At 45.6% G+C, this 13,641-nt stretch overlaps 1 long non-coding RNA gene across 1 annotated transcript in view; it reads left to right on the top strand.

Annotated features, from left to right (window-relative positions):
- The window catches only part of LOC135100320 (uncharacterized), a 73,995-nt gene that overhangs the window by 8,221 nt on the left and 52,133 nt on the right, over positions 1–13,641 (top strand). The window contains exon 2 of the long non-coding RNA XR_010268604.1: positions 2,059–2,105. This is a non-coding gene — a long non-coding RNA (uncharacterized LOC135100320). The remainder of the gene's footprint in view (positions 1–2,058; positions 2,106–13,641) is intronic.

The raw sequence follows: 13,641 nt of genomic DNA, 5'->3' as shown, positions 1-13,641 counted from the left end.
GAGAGAGAGAGAGAGAGAGATACACCAACATCTTCCTTCGCAAATGTCTATCAACACTAACACAACCTCAGATAAACTCAAACAGCGCCTTCATTCTAAATCCTATGAAGCTTTCTGCACCTCGAGTCTTGGCCATTGGAACCCGCCCTCCTCCCTTGCTGGTGCGGCTCGGGAAGGTAATGTCTATCAGTGCAAATAATTATTAGGCGGTGTGCATAATGATCCGTGTGTTTTCCTTGTGATGAGATGCTCGATAAAGTGATCTCTCGCTCTCTCCTTCTTCTTCTTTTCTTCTTTTCCTTCTTCTTCTTCTTCTTCTTCTCCATGTAGTTCCCAAAATATTCTTCTGTTTTCATTATTAATTTCTCGCGATATAAGAAAAAAAGTGTTCTTGAAAATTTTTATTCTCTCTCTCTCTCTCTCTCTCTCTCTCTCTCTCTCTCTCTCTCTCTCTCTCTCTCTCTCTCTCTCTCTCTCTCTCTCTCTCTCTCTCTCTCTCAACGATTCCTTTTATCTTTATCTCTCTGCAATGAATTATGGGTCTTATTATTATCATTACTAGACATATTTTGTTTATCTTTCACTGAGCGTTGATTATATTTGATTAAATTGCGTTACATTTCTATTTATCCTTTCATTTTCTTTTATTCATCTACTTATTCATTCTTTTTATTTCCTCTTTTTTCCTACCTCATGTCGTACTCTCATTCACTTCAGCCCAGCCCCTTTACTCAGCCCTACTTTTCCTCCCCGATCCATTCCCTCGCTTACTTTCCCTCACGTTCTCCTCCCCCTGCCTCCCCTAATCATCCCCTGTCCTCCCCTTCCCTCCCCTTATCACCCCTCCTCTTCCCTCCTCCCCTAAGCATGTCTGCTCTTCCCTCCTTCTCTCCCATTCCTTCAGCACCCTCTGTTCTCCCTTTACCCTTCATCACCCCTCCTCTCCTCCCTTCCCCATTTCACCCCTTCTCTCCCCTACCATCCCCTCCCGGCAGCACCACTACTCTCCTCTCCCCTCATCACCCTAGCTCTTCTCTTCCCTCCCCTCACCACCGCTAGTCTTCCCCTTCCCTCCCCTCCACTCTCCTCCCCAATTCTTCACCCCCATTTCCCCTCCACGCCTCAGTGCACCAAGCCACTCCTGTGCAGTAATTAACATGTGCACTGAAATCTCTCACTCGGTTTTCTCTCTCTCTCTCTCTCTCTCTCTCTCTCTCTCTCTCTCTCTCTCTCTCTCTCTCTCTCTCTCTCTCTCTCTCTCTCTCTCTCTCCTCGCTCCCCTCATCGACGTCCCTGCCTCCCGGAGCTCCATTAAGCCCTTCGCTGTGGCCTGTCCGCCCTCATTACTGCCTCACTACACCTGCATTATGACTTGTAATGAAACACCCACAGGGGAGAAAATACCAGATTCCTGCGTTGGAGGTTGAAGTTTAAGTATATGTATGTATGTATGTATGTATGTATGTATGTATGTATGTTATTAATGAAGAGGTTTGCTTCAGAATTTCTTTTATTTATTTTTTTGGTGTATTTGTTGTTTATTATTGGTGGTGTTGGTGTTGTTGTTGTTGTTGTTGTTGTTGTTGTTATCATTATTATTATTATTTAGTCTTTTAGGATTGGATCTCATTACAGGGACAGATAAGCAGACAAAATTCTCTCTCTCTCTCTCTCTCTCTCTCTCTCTCTCTCTCTCTCTCTCTCTCTCTCTCTCTCTCTCTCTCTCTCTCTCTCTCTCGTGTGTGTGTGTGTGTGTGTGTGTGTGTGTGTGTCTTTCCTTATACTGATACAGTACCGTAACGAAGACGATGATTAGCATGACGATGATAGCTATGATACATAATGATGATGCATGACAACAGTAGTAATAATAAAAGCAAGAATAATGGTAAGAATAATAAAAAGTGATAATAATGATAATGGAAGTCAAAAGAAAATTCTCTCTCTCTCTCTCTCTCTCTCTCTCTCTCTCTCTCTCTCTCTCTCTCTCTCTCTCTCTCTCTCTCTCTCTCTCTCTCTCTCTCTGGTATATTTATAATGTTTTCTTTTGTCTTGCAGGTAAGAGAACGAAATGGAAAGAAATGGAAGACACTATAGGAATAAAGGTACAGTGAAAATTCTCTCTCTCTCTCTCTCTCTCTCTCTCTCTCTCTCTCTCTCTCTCTCTCTCTCTCTCTCTCTCTCTCTTCGCAATGAGTACATAGCCATAACTCAGCCCAGCCACACGCCTGACGCCCGCCCGCCCACTCGCTCACTCGCCAGCCCATGCACCATCCCGCTCCTCCGCCCGCCCGCCCATTCCGTCATCAGCCTCACCCGTTCCATAAATTGTTCCACGCACGCACTTGTTCTTGCTCCACATCAGCGATTACGGACACCAGTTCCCTGCCTCCCTGCCTCCCTCCGTCCAAACCTGTTCCACCCTCGCGTTTGTCTCGGCTTACATGACCCTACCCGTTATTGCCCAACTCACCGGCGCTGTTGCACTTCTTAACACACCTCTGGTCCAGTCACTCAGAGGCGGTGTCGCTCCCCCTTCTCTGCTCCTCTCTCTCTCTCTCTCTCTGTTGGTCTTAGTCTATTGAGGGTTAGGTTAGTTCTCTTGTGTTTGCTTTTTCTCCTTTTTTTTTTTTTGGCGGGGTATTTGGGCATTGTTTTTGTTCCTTTATGTTTGTTTGTGTTTTGGTTGATATGCATTGTGTGTGTGTGTGTGTGTGTGTGTGTGTGTGTGTTACTTGTATTTGTTGTTCTTGTTCTTGTTCTTGTTGATCTTGTTGTTAATGTGATTGTTATGATTATATTGATTACTGTTGATATTTTGCTTAATCTTAGGACGGTTGGTTTTTAAATTGTTTTCTTATCTGTGTGTGTGTGTGTGTGTGTGTGTGTGTGTGTGTGTGTATCATCCGTTATTCTTGAGATGTGATGCTGTGATTCTCTCTCTCTCTCTCTCTCTCTCTCTCTCTCTCTCTCTCTCTCTCTCTCTCTCTCTCTCTCTCTCTCTCTCTCTCTCTCTCTCTCTCTCTCTCTCTCTCTCTCTCTCTCTCGTTCGCGTGTATACGTAACACTAATTGCTCACTTTTTTCCCCCTCTTCTTTTATCATGCATTTAATGTCTTTCTTTCACTTCGCCTGTTTGTTCGGACTTCGGGCGAGTGTTTGTCTTCCTCCGCTAATCACTCCTCCTCCTCCTCCTCCTCCTCCTCCTCCTCCTCCTCCTCCTCCTCCTCCTCCTCCTCCTCCTCACCCTCGACCGGTCATTGCTCACAATCCTCCTCTCTATACTTGTCGATAACTTGAAGCCAAATAATAAAAACAATGATGATGATGATGATGATGGTGATGATCAAGATTACAATGATGATAATGATAATAAAGGTTTTCTTATGTAACGTCTTTGCAGTATTTTATTTATTTTGTTGCTTATTTTATTGTATTGATCAGGTTTCTTTCTTTTTCCTTTTTCTTTTTTTTTTTTTTTTATGGATGCGAGTTGTAATGAGTTTGTACATCTGTTGGTGTTCCCTGGATGCCTTCTTATACATCTGCATTCCACACACACACACACACACACACACACACACACACACACACACACACACACACACACACACACACACACACACACAAAGCCCTCTACTACTACTACTACTACTACTACTACTACTACTACTACTACTACTACTACTACTACTACTACTACTACTACTACTACTACTACTACTACTACTACTACTACTACCACCACCATAACCACTACCACCAGCTTCACACTACCACCACCACCACCACCACCACTACCACTATTAATATTATTATTATTATTACCAACACCACTAACACCGCATTCATCTCCGTGGCCTTCACAACATACATCCGATCCTCAACACACACACACACACACACACACACACACACACACACACACACACACACACACACACACACAGAGAAGTTGCGTGCGTTTTAATGCCTCACATGATGAACGAGTAGCAGACAGACCGCCCGCAAACACACACAAAAAAATAAAAGAAGAAAAAAATAACGAATGGTAACCGCATAAAAAAAAAAGAGAGAGAAAAGTAGAAAAAAACTTTACCATTTGAGGCTCCAAGTCGTGAGGAATTAAAATTTTGAGAGGTGAGGTAAAAGTGTTTGTTTTCCCACCCAAGTCTTCCCTCGGCGCCTCTCCCGGCTGGAGTGGGTGCCTGGGAGAGAGAGAGAGAGAGAGAGAGAGAGAGAGAGAGAGAGAGAGAGAGAGAGAGAGAGAGAGAGAGAGAGAGAGAGAGAGAGAGAATGTTTGAAGACACAACGTTACATGACGCATCTGGGCTGTGTTCTGATCCTCATCATCATCATCATTATCATTATTATCATTATTATCATCTGTGTCTCCTCCTCCCATTCATTTTTCATCACATCATCTTTGTTGTCTCCTTTCTTCTTCTTTTTCTTTTTCTTCTCCTTCTTCTTCTTCTCCTTTTTTTTCTTCTTCTTCTTTTCCTTCATCATCATCATCATCATCTTCTTCTTCTTCTTCTTCTTCTTCTTCTTCTTCTTCTTCTTCTTCCAAGACTGGAGGAAGAAGTGGATGGGGACGAGTCTTCAGATAGAATATGCTTTGAAAAAGAAAAAAAAAATAGAAAATGCGTTGAAAAAGGAAAGAAAATGGAATATATTTTGACCTAATTATTTTGATTTGATTATTCAGTTGTCAGAGCATTAGACAAGTTACTTACCACACACTGAATAAGTCTCCCTTCATCCTACACAGCCTCGTTGATACCAGTGGGGCTGTTACTGTCTGTTTTTTTTTTTACTTTTTTTTCCCCGTTTTACTCCGTTGTCCTCCTCCTCCTCCTCCTCCTCCTGCTGCTCCTCCTCTCTCTAGTTCTTATCCTCTTCTTCCCTTTCATTTGATTTTTTATTCATGTCACGTATTGTACCCTTCCTAATTTTTGTAGTTTTTTTTTTCTCTTCTCCCATGACCTCCTCCTCCACCTCCTCCTCCTCCTCCTCCTCCTCCTCCTCCTCCTCCTCCTCCTCCTCGGTCCAGTGCTTTGTCGCCGCGCCCCGAGATGGAGATGAGATCTTTAGTATTCTCGGCGCAGCAAGAGAGATAACCTCGTTATAGGCTAACACGCCTCCGCTTATCTATTTAACTTGTGCCCACCTATGTATACTTGCTATTCCTCCTCCCCCACGTTCTCCTTCCCTTCGCCTTCCTCCGCCTCTGCATCTTCTTCTTCGCTCTATGCAGATTCGGTTTGGTCTCCACGCCCCTTTTTTTTTTTTTTTTTTTACCTTTTTCTGTTTTCATTTATTCTTTTCTCGTTTTCTTTTTTATCTGCATCCTATGTGAATGTTTTTTTTTCTTCTTTATTTTTGCTTCTGTAGTTTTGTTATTGTTGTTGTTGGTGTTGTTGGTGGTGGTGGTGGTGTTTTGCGGGTTGTTGTTGTTGTTGTTTCAATTGTTACTAATACTTCTCATCTTTCTCTTTTACTTTCTTTCTTTCTCTTTTATTCTTTCTTCTTGTTCTTCCTTCTGTCCTTCTTGTTCTAGTCTTTATTCTCGTTCTTCTCCTTCCACATCTCCTCCCGCACTTACACATCCTCCTTCTCCTCCTCCTCCTCCTCCTCCTCCTCCTCCTCCTTCTCCTCCTCCTCCTCCTCCTCTTCCCAAGTCAATACTAATTGGAATTCACGCAAAACATTTGCTAATTGAACAGGCCGGAGTGTTCAGGCTTGACTTACCGCTGCCTTGGCTTGTCTCGGCGTTATCAGCACCCGAGGGACGAAGGACGAATGGGAAGTGATGGAGAAATATATATCTTCATTGGACCAGCCTCACCCTCTTGCGTTATTCACACTATTATTGAGAGGTTTTATAGCCACTTAGAGGGTAGGTGGCTAGTGTGTGTGTCAGGGGAAGGGAAGGGGGAGGAAAGGGAGGGTGGATTGTGTGTTTGTGTGTGTGTGTGTGTGTGTAACTATGTACGGACTTCCTCTCTCGTGTAGCTTTGTGTATTTCATATTCATGTGCGTGTGGATTTAAAAATTTGTTTTCAGAAGTTAATTGGTTGGTGTTTTTAATTGGTTGTTTGCGTGGTTGTAGCTACGTACGTGCTTGTGTGTGTGTGTGTGTGTGTGTGTGTGTGTGTGTGTGTGTGTGTGTGTGTGTGTGTGGGGGGAGGGGCAGGTAGACCCTTACTCCCCCAGTACACGCAGTCTCAGGTGGTGTTAGTATCGCCTCGGCCCGGTAGGATTTCTCTCACCGTGGCGCTAAACATGACGAGTGGTCTCCCCTAAGTCCTCGTAATCTCGTCTTTAACACTTCTCCTCCTCCTCCTCCTCCTCCTCCTCCTCCTCCTCCTCCTCCTCCTCCTCCTCCTCCTCCTCCACGGCTGCCTCCCGGCCTTCATCTCCATCTCCCTGTGCTATCATCCTCGCTTCCCTGCATTTTTTTTCTCATTATTCACTCCTTTTGCCCTTTTCACTCCCTTTTCGACTTGTTTTTGGTTCCCATTCTCTCTTCCTCACCCTATTTTTTATATTTTTCTCTATTTAGTTTTTTTTCTTGTCATTTTCTGGTTTTTCCTCTACTCTTTCGTCTCGCATCTTTCCTTCCTCGCATTTGTTCACCCATTTTCTATTTTTCCTTGGTATTTTCCTTCTTTTTCTCCGCATATCTCCATCTGGCAAACTCTTTTTCCTGCGTTTTCTTCCTCTATTCCTTCTCCTCCCATTAGCATTCTTCCGTCTCCTTATCTACGCCTCTGTTTTGCTCCTGCACCTTTCGTTTCCTTCTCTTGCCTTCTTCACTTCCCCGCTGCCTGGTGGAGGAGGTGAATACATGCTCAGGAATGTTTTTGGTCTTGTCAGTAAGCACTTGACAGTTTCCATTCAGTAGAAAGTAGACCAACATTGGGCAGAATATTAATATCTGTGGTGAAATTCGTGTCTGCCTGGAATACTTTCATGGCGAACAAAGGAAAATTCGTGTAAGGCAAAGAACACGTTTAACATTTGCAACAATTGTTTCATGTTGGAGGCAGCGCAGTGCATTCCCCGCCCCTGTGAGGAGGAGCTGCAGCGGCGGCAGGTGCGCGGCGGCGACGTCTCCCTGCACGCACCCTCAGGTTGTTGGTGTTCGCTGCCTCACTAAACCTTTCGTGCCGCAGACTCACTAAGACAATGGCGACTTAACGGACAATGGGGTGATGATTATTGAATCTCTCAGGAATTTTTTTCTTATGGCAAACGTACCCGCGGTGTTAGAGCAAGCCGCCTGCACGCCTTCTGCTCGCCTCCTGCTCGCCTCTCCTCCACCCTGCCACATGCCTCCATTAAGAACGCTAAAATAAGGGTAACCGCCTCTTCAGCCATGCATGGCGGGCTCCGCTCACACCCACTGCCTCGCTTTCATATATTTGTATAACCTGTTCCTGAGGCTGTCCAGTCCCCGACGATACGACCCGACAACTTATTCCATTCCCCCACAACTCCTTATCAAAGCGATTCTCACTATCAACAAATGCTTCATTCTTAATTTCGTGCATTCTCTCTCCCATGCAATAAAGTTACTTGTTTGCCTTTGTTGGTACAGCATAGGTATATATTAGCGCGTCCTACCTGCAAGCCTGGGCTGTGTGTTGTCGCCGCGCCCTCTCAGCCTCAGCCTCCCTAGTGAATGCAGGTCGATGTCTTGATTAGTTTAGCATACTTCAAAAGAAAGCTGCAAATATTAGAGAAGAACAGCCCAGCCAGCCAGCCTGTTGTCACCCACACATGGGGGAGGTCAACTGCTTTGTGTACGAGCCACAGGTGGACTCAACTGCTCTCCTTTCCCCCTCTCCTCTCTCTCTGTTTCTCCCTCTGCCTCTCTAGCAGCTTCCTCGCCTCTCTCTCTCCCGCCGGGAATTGCATAGCGGACCTGTCACCACATCACGTCTTGCCTCTACTTTATTTAATCCTTCCTCTCTCCATCTTCCTCCTTCTCCTCTTTCTCATCCTACGCCATCATTCGCCATTCTTCTCCTTCCACCCCCTCCTCCTCCTCCTCCTCCTTCTCCTCCTCCTCCTCCTCCTCCTCCTCCTCCTTCTTCTCCTCCTCCTCCTCCTCCTCCTCCTCCTCCTCCTCCTCCTCCTCCTCCCACGTACAAACCAGTGTTCTGCTAATTGAATTTCCATCGTGGGAGTGGTCCGTCTGGTCGTCAGAGTCAAATACGTCGTGTAATCAGCTCTCACTTGCAGCAAGAAGCGGCGGCGGCGGCGGCCTCCACTCCACTCACCTCGCCTCTCGCCTCCTGCCTCTTGCCGCCGCCTCTGCTGCTGTTCTCGTTCCTCAGGCCACGCACAGCACCGGCACCTCGTATGCTGTGGTTCTGTATAGACGTCTTGTTTACACAGTTTCTTTCAAAGATTTTTAACATTTTTTTTTTTTTTTGTGAAGTGAGGTGAAGAGTGAATGTGTTTGGTTTATTTTCATTCAGTTCTTTCATTCAGTTTCATGTTTGTGGTTTCTTCTTCTTTCATTCATTCATTCAAGGTTTTTTTTTCTTTTTTTGGGGGGAGGGTATTTGAAGGAGAAAGTTTATTCTATCTTGTTTTCTTTTTTTCTCGTTCTTGTTCTTCTTCGTATTCTTGTTGTTCTTGATCGTGTCCGTGTTTTTATTTTTGTTTCTTATTTTTCTTGGCTTTATCGTTTTCTTTTCTTCTTCTTCTTCTTCTTCTTCTTCTTCTTCTATTTTCTTCTCCTGCCAGTCCATTTCGTTCATATTTCGCTTCTCCATTCATAATTCAGTATTTGAGGGAGAAAGTCTCTCTCTCTCTCTCTCTCTCTCTCTCTCTCTCTCTCCTTCCACGAGTAATAAGATTTCTGCTTCGTTCATGCAGTTTTCATGGCTCATTTTTTTCCTTGGTTCATGATACGCGTTCACTATTGATGGAGAGAGAGAGAGAGAGAGAGAGAGAGAGAGAGAGAGAGAGAGAGAGAGAGAGAGAGAGAGAGAGAGAGAGAGAGAGAGAGAGAGAGAGATGAGTGTGTTCTGTGTTGTATATTTGTTTAAGAATTTATTTGCTGCATTTATGTTTTTTTTTTTGTCTCGTCTTGGATTAATGAGGCAAGGAGATAAAGATGCAAAAAAAAAAAAAATAGAAAATAAAAGTAAAAAAAAGTAAGTGTGAGAAAGCTTATTATTATTAGTAGGCGGGTGATTTATCATTATCTCTCTCTCTCTCTCTCTCTCTCTCTCTCTCTCTCTCTCTCTCTCTCTCTCTCTCTCTCTCTCTCTCTCTCACGATTATTTGGGGCAAATCTCTGAGCTGCGTAAATAAACTAAAAGAGGGAAGCAAAACCTTGCCTAACACACACACACACACACACACACACACACACACACACACACACACACACACACACACACACACACACACACACACACACACACACACACACACACACACACACATCTTCCCTCCTTAACACCACGTCCGTCTCTCTCTCTTTCCAGTTCTTCCTTCTCTGCTTTCCACTCTTCTTCCAGTCCCTCCTTCTACTCTCTCCCTTTTTCTCTCTCCTTCCCTTTCACACACAACGAGTCACCCTTCCATCTCTATTTCCAATCCTTCATTCCCTTCTTATCTCTCTCCTTCCAGACCTTCCTTTTCCTATCTCCCTCTTCTTCTCTCCTTCCCTCTCACATCCTCCCACGATCAATCCTTCCCTCATTTTTTTCCTCTCTCCTCCCGTCCTCCACTCCCCCATAAAGAGAGGGCCGAGTGGGACTCTTCATAAAAAGGTGGTGATGGTTTGCTCAAGTGAGTGTTGGGCAAAAGTGTGAGACGCAGAAGGCCTGGGAGAACCACCTGTTGAGAGAGAGAGAGAGAGAGAGAGAGAGAGAGAGAGAGAGAGAGAGAGAGAGAGAGAGAGAGAGAGAGAGAGAGAGAGGTGGGATACTACTTCATGATATTCTGTTGTGTTTTTTATGTTCGTGTACACTCGTCTCTCTCTCTCTCTCTCTCTCTCTCTCTCTCTCTCTCTCTCTCTCTCTCTCTCTCTCTCTCTCTCTCTCTCTCTCTCTCTCTCTCTCTCTCTCTTTCATGTCTCATTACTTCTGTATTTTCTCCTGTTCTCTTCCTTTTTTTCTTCTTTCTCATCCGCCTTGACATGCCTCCATTTCTGCTCCTTTCATCCTTCTTCCTCCTCCTTCTCCTTCTCTTCCTCCTCCTCCTCCTCCTCCTCCTCCTCCTCCTCCTCCTCCTCCTCCTCCTCCTCCTCTGACCTTTCTCTGAGTTATGTTATCCATCACACGTTGACCTTTCCCTACCTACCTCTTATCTCTTCTCCATTTTCTCTTATCTCCTCTCTCCTTCTCTCATATCTTTTTCTATCCAGGTTATTTCCCAAATCCTACCACCTTCCCTTCCCTTTTCTTCCCCCTCTCTCTGTCTTTCCTCTCCCTCTCTCCCTCTCTCTCTTCTCTCTCCCGTCGTCTCGCAGTTTCACGCCGTCAGTGTTGCAAGGCGAGCGAGCAGCAAGGTCGAGGTGGTTTATAACATTACCTGCCGTCTGAGGGCGTTCACGGGCCGCTGGGCATGTTGGGGACGAGGCACGGCGGGATGGCTGGCTGGTGAGGAGAGAGAGAGAGAGACTGACTACTCCTCACCTGAAGCCTGCCCTCATAACCAGCTTGCTTGTACCTATCCACTGTTAGAGTATACCTTCCCTATGTACACTCCTGCTTCTAACTTTCTTTGTCTTTTCTTTGGTCGTAGCTTGGGTCTCTACGGCGAGGAGGGACTGACTGCCCCTCACCTGAAGCTTGCCCTCATGCCCAGGTTACTTGTACCTGCCTACCTATTGGTTACTCTATGTATTCTGCCTCCACTCCTCCTCTTGCCTTGCCTTGTCTCTCTGTCTTCCTGTTGCTTATTATGTACTACCTTGACTATTCCTGGCTCTTCCTAACCTTGTCTTGTCTCTCATCGTAATTGTATGTTTACCTGTTGCTTACTATGTACTGTGCCTCCACTCCTGCCATTATCTTACCTTGTCTTGTCTCTCGTCTTAACTGTATCTACCTATTTCTTACTATGTACTCTGCCTTCACTCCTGCCCCTACCGTGCCTTGCCTTGTTTCTGGTCTCTTGAGTCGTGTCTGAGGTGCAGCCTCCGCCAGGCCACACAGCACAGCACCCAGCACGCGCCGCCTCCCAGCCAGCCACGCTAAGCTCACTCTATCTACTAGATTAATCTGAGCTCGCTTGCAGCCTTCATTCCATTCCCAACTCGCCTCACCTTGGTTTGTTAATCTCTCTCTCTCTCTCTCTCTCTCTCTCTCTCTCTCTCTCTCTCTCTCTCTCTCTCTCTCTCTCTCTCTCTCTCATTAGAGGAATGATTATGGAGTAGACTTGAATGGAGACTCCTCATTCAGTTCTTACCTCCTCCTCCTCCTCCTCCTCCTCCTCCTCCTCCTCCTCCATCTCTTCCACCACCACCACCACCACCTCTCCCTCTTCCTCTCCCTTGCCTGAATTCACTGCAGAGGAACAGGGAATTTTCTCTCTATCCCTCACCAGCGTCGAGAGAGCCGCTCCTTCCCTCCGTCTCACCTCTCCCTCTCCCTCTCCCTCTCTCTAGCCGGCAGCGTCTGGGGTCGTGTATGATGAAACTCTAAACTTTCTCGGGAGCGTAATCTGCGCGGAGCATCACGAGGGCTGGAGCATGCACGACTTCGAGGAGGAGGAGGAGGAGGAGGAGGTGGAAGAAAAGGAGGGAGGAGGCAATAGGAGGGAGGAAATGGTAGGGAGGAAAGGAGGGAAGGAGGGAAGGAGGGAGGGAGAGCGTAGTGTGTGAGGTGTGGTCATGCTTCCTCTCTCTCTCTCTTTCTCTCTCTCTCTCTCTCTCTCTCTCTCTCTCTCTCCTCCGCGGAATAGACGAGGCAGGGGCTCACCACATAACCTCACACACAAGTGGTTATGGAAGTGTGTGAGACAGGTGGAGGGAGGCGGGGAGTTGGAGGAAGGGGAGGGAGGAGAAATGGAGGAGAGGGAGGTAGAAGGGGAGGAGAGCAAAGGGGAGAGGTATAGGGGAAAGGGGGAAGGGGAGATGGGAGAGGAGGGGAGGATGTTGAAATTATGAGGTCAGTGTTGGATGGTTAGAGAGAATCGAGCGGGGATTGTAGTAGAGTTTGGGTTAGGGCAAAATTTCCTCTCTCTCTCTCTCTCTCTCTCTCTCTCTCTCTCTCTCTCTCTCTCTCTCTCTCTCTCTCTCTCTCTCATCCTTCCATTCTATCATTGCTGTTTCTTTCTTATCATTTTCCTTCCTTTCTTATCAGTATTCTTGTATAGATAACTCTTCACATTCTCTCTCTCTCTCTCTCTCTCTCTCTCTCTCTCTCTCTCTCTCTCTCTCTCTCTCTCTCTCTCTCTCTCTCTCTCTCTTGGACATAATAATACCATGATCCTTAGAGTAATAGACACATTAATCAGAGAGAGAGAGAGAGAGAGAGAGAGAGAGAGAGAGAGAGAGAGAGAGAGAGAGAGAGAGAGAGAGAGAGAGAGAGAGAGAGAGAGAGAGAGAGAGAGACTGAGTGATGGTGATACGTGGCGCATGTCCCGCTAAACCAGACTGAGTGGAGGATGATAGAAAGGGAGACGCAGAGAGGCGGTGATCACCAGGTTAGCCAGATGGAGGGGACAGGTGATCGAGGCAGACAGGTGAGGCTGGCGCAGAGGTGTGCATGAAGGCATGTTTGATAGCCGGGCTAGCAAGATGGAAGAGGGACGTGGATGTGTGTGTGTGTGTGTGTGTGTGTGTGTGTGTGTGTGTGTGTGTGTGACTAGTAATGGATAGGAATTTAGCCAAGAGGAAAATTTGTGATCATCTGTACATTTCAAAAGTGACGAGACGAGAGAGAGAGAGAGAGAGAGAGAGAGAGAGAGAGAGAGAGAGAGAGAGAGAGAGAGAGAGAGAGAGAGAGAGAGAGAGAGACAGAGCAGTTTTGATGTAAGCCAGCCATTTTATGCAGATAAGGAGAGAGTTAGGTAGAACAAGATGAAAAAGAAGGTACTACTATGTACATTTCATGAGAGAGAGAGAGAGAGAGAGAGAGAGAGAGAGAGAGAGAGAGAGAGAGAGAGAGAGAGAGAGAGAGAGAGAGAGAGAGAGAGAGTACAGGAAAGATATTAAGGCAAGTCGTAGAGTCGTAAGGTTATATGAGGTTAGGTTAAGCTTAAATTATTACTGCTTTGTTAGATAAGATTAGGTAGGTTAAGTTAGACCAGTAGTATTAGGTTAGGTAAGATAAAATTTTTAGTGTTGTGTTTAGACAGGGTTAAGTTAGGTTAGGTTGTTAGGTGAAGTAAAGTTAGAATAGTTAGAAGTGTTAGGTTAGGGTATAAAAGTTATTACTGTAATCATGATAGGCATAATTAAGTTAGATTACATTACGTTAGGTTAGAATATGTTATGAAGGTTACTAGTGTTGTCATGATAGGTTTACATTACGAGTGCTGTGTTAGGTAAGGCTAGCTGAGTATGTTACTAGTGTTAACTTAGGTCAGGTAACTAATGTCAGGTATGGTTAGGTTAGGTTAGGTTAGTTTGGCTTAGGTTAAATAAGGACAAGTTTATAGTGTT

The sequence above is a fragment of the Scylla paramamosain genome, chromosome 5, assembly GCF_035594125.1.
Source record: "Scylla paramamosain isolate STU-SP2022 chromosome 5, ASM3559412v1, whole genome shotgun sequence".
Taxonomy (NCBI): domain Eukaryota; kingdom Metazoa; phylum Arthropoda; class Malacostraca; order Decapoda; family Portunidae; genus Scylla; species Scylla paramamosain.
Note: the sequence above shows the minus strand (reverse complement) of the source record. Positions and strands in the feature narration are given on the sequence as shown.